Here is a 3,364-nt window from a genome sequence, read left to right on the forward strand (position 1 = left end):
TTAAAGGAGAGCCGGTTTACAGCGACTCCCTCGTGATAATAATGAGATCTAGCCTCAAACAACATGTAGGGTTGTTACCGGACGATGTTTCCCGGGGCCCGAAACTGTCTAAATCCTCGTCTTGTGTTGCGTTTCTCGATTCCGCTCAACCCCTCTCAAGATACTACATAGATGCATTGGCCTCACGACTAAGTCCTTCCGCTAGGACATCCGACGTGACAATTCCACGACAGTTGGCGCCCACCATGGGGCACGCGCACGATGGTGTTGAGTTCTTGAAGGGATTTATCTCAGGAATCGAGAAGTTTACAATTGTTCCGGATGAAGAATAGCCGGTTTGGAAGATCAACTTCAAAGACATTGATCCAGATTCATAACCTATGAGGTCTAAGGTTTGGGAGGGTTACGCTGCAGGCTTCAAAACCGGACTGTTGTTATGACCCGGATTCGCATTGTGATTTTTGTTAAGCCGCCTCGAAAACCGCCAAAGGCTGACGGGGTAAGGTCCAATCAAACAGGCTGACCGTGGGTTGCGCTGAAATCAACAACAGTTTTTATGGCCACTAAGTTGGAGCAGTTGTCATAGATCGATATGATTTTTTCATTGTGCTCCAGTCAGATCAACCGAAGACAGTCAAACGGGTTATTCCGTGGTTTGAATCATACAAAAGCGAAACCGGCAGAGGCTACATGATAAGCATCAATTGATTCCGCTGGTTGGCTGTCCGAGTCAATAAGCCATCGAAGAGAAAAATAATCAGTTTTGCTAGAACTCGTCTAGATGTTATATATTCTTATTTTTTAAGTGAATGAGACCAAATTATATCTCATCTAGATGAGTTCTAGGTACTCCCAAAAATAATACAAAGTCAAGTCAAAAAAATGAAAAAAAGAAAAAAAAAGAAGGTGTCACAACCCGGAGACGGATTGGGGCTCCGACGACTCCATGAACAGATCGCCGCCTGGTCTCCGCCGCGCGGGAGCCACCGTGCCGTTCCGAGCCATCCTCCACTCCAAGTTGCCTTCATGGCTTATTCCGAGCCGCCGTTGGAGTTGGTTCTCTCCGCTCTGCATCCCGCAAGATGCCCCCGCTTGCATCCACTTCGAGTGGCGGCTGCGCTGGACAGGCTCTGCAGCCTCGTCACGCTCTTAACACCTGCCTTATCGACCCGGAATCAGACTTCAAGGGAGACATGGATTAGGATTCATCAAGAATGGCCACGAACCGGACAAGCATCAAACCATGCCGGGCCGGCTTCTTCTCCGCTGCGAGCCACCCGCGCTTCGTCTGGTTCCCGAGGCTACGACAGATTGCCTCGCCCGGCCGCGGCTTCAAACGCTGTCGCCTCCACCGGTTCACAGCCGTCAGGCCTCCGCAGCCTCGTCACGCCGTTTCACCTCGCCGGCGTCACCTTCGAACCGCCACTGCATGGCCGCAGCCGCGCCTCAAACCGGCTCCGCCTCTACTTACTGGGGACCGTCTTGAGCCCCCTGCGCTACGCCTCTCATTACTCGGCCCCGAGCTGCCGGCCGCCTCCTCCGCCGTGGTTAGCTCCGGCCGCAGCCTTGCCAAGCCGACCCGCTTCAAGACCGCCCTCGCGTTGCCGAGTTGCCACGGAGAGCCGCCGTCCCCACGATGTCTGCCTTTGTTCTGTGGCTACTCCGTTCCGAGTCGCTGTAGTTGCCGCGGCACCCAAGCCGTTTCGGCTTCGCTGTGGCTGCCCCCAGCCGCCTTCGTGTAAGCTTGCGCACGCGACCCTGAGTTGCCGCGTTGAGCCGCCGTCGTACGCGCCCGTTTCCAGCAGCGGCACGAGCCACCCTGCCGCCGCAGGCCGTCCCTCGCTCAGGGCCAACACCGAGCCAAGCCCGGCCTAGTCTCGATTCCGCCTTCCCGCCGCGCGACTCCGCCTCCAAACCGGCAGTTCTTGAACCGCCACCGGATGGCCCGCCGGTTTAGCTCTGCCTCCACGGCCCCGCTGCCGTCGAGCACAGCGCACCTCAAGCACTGTTTCGACCTCCGCCCTTCACTTCGAGTGGCCCGGTCGACTCGCGGCCGCCGTGACCCGGCCTGCCCAACTATTACCGTGAGTCGCCATGACCCGCCGCGAACCTCTCCTCCGCTGTGAGTCGTTTCCGGCTCCGAAACCGCTGCCGTCTCGTCCTTCCACTGGGCCGCCCGGTGCCTCGTGCCTCCACCACCGTGGCTCTGTTTTCAAACCGCCGCTGATGCAGCCTCGAACCGGACTCATGCCACCTTCAGCGGAACTGCCGTGTCGCCCTCGCATCATCCGCCGGCCTAGCGCCGCCGAGGGACTGCCTGGCGCAACCTTTGCCTGCTGCCGCTCCTGTGGGTCGCCTGCGCTGTTTCCATTGTGCTGCGATGCCCTGCCTTCACTGCTGTTGCCGGCTTGGCCGATAGCCGTGGTCTCAACTCTGAACCGCCGTCACCATGAGGCGCCGGTCGTTTCTTTCTGCTGCTTTACCTCGTCGGGTCTGCCCGCAGCCTGCCCTGTCTATGAGCGCCGTCGGCATGAGCCGGTTTGGAGCGCTCCTGCTGCAGCCTCAAATTACCAACGAGGCCTACGTTCGAGCTCTTCTTTGCTCCGCCTCTGCGTGCGGCCAGCATGACCGAAACTTGAAGGAAAATGAGATGTAGAGAAAGTGGTGTGCTGGTACTGTTGATGAGGAGTTTAGGTGAGAACGTGTGGATGAGGATCACGGGGTAAGGCGATGAGCTGGGTAGGCCCACAGAGAAACGTGCGTGTCCTCGTCGAGCTGAATGGCAATGGAAAAGTTCAGTCGGGCAAAAGGAATAGTCTCAAGCACTCCCTCCCTTCGGAAATACTTGTCATAAAAATAAATGTATTCAGATGTATTTTAATTCTAGATACATCCATTTTCATCCATTTATGCGACAAGTAATTCCGGATGGAGGGAATATTATCTTCTGGTTCTGAGGCTGCAGTGGAAAAAGTGGTTACTGACCACGTGATGGCCAGAGTAAAAAAAAAGTGCTATAGAGTACCTCTGGTTACTCACTTCAGATATCGAGGAGCTATTACAAAAGCTATGTTGCTGCTCTTAGTACATGGAATCAATCCACCAATTCATACGTGAAGACAAAAGAACACGGTACTGCCTGCCGGTTGCACAGCCAATCAAAATCATCAGTGATGCCATGCCACAGGCGGAGTGTGCACCGGCTTCTCTGCATCGGTGTTTACGCGTGTCATGCTGCCCAACGAAGAGGCGCATAGGCCGCCATCCTTGCGATATGGACTACATCGATATGCCGCGGCATTCAGGTCACGGACGGCTCGCCCGTCCACCTGCGCGACCGGTTCACGCATTCACGCCGGCTTGC

At 55.9% G+C, this 3,364-nt stretch overlaps 1 long non-coding RNA gene across 1 annotated transcript; it reads right to left on the bottom strand.

Moving 5' to 3' along the window:
* Positions 1–747: 747 nt before the first annotated feature.
* Positions 748–2,754, bottom strand: LOC125536266. Its single transcript, XR_007294975.1, has 2 exons — positions 1,227–2,754; positions 748–1,156 (listed from the first exon to the last, which is right to left on the bottom strand). It is a non-coding gene; the product is annotated as an uncharacterized LOC125536266 (long non-coding RNA).
* Between the last annotated feature and the right edge of the window lie 610 nt (positions 2,755–3,364).

The sequence above is a fragment of the Triticum urartu genome, chromosome 1 (genome assembly GCF_003073215.2).
Source record: "Triticum urartu cultivar G1812 chromosome 1, Tu2.1, whole genome shotgun sequence".
NCBI lineage: Eukaryota > Viridiplantae > Streptophyta > Magnoliopsida > Poales > Poaceae > Triticum > Triticum urartu.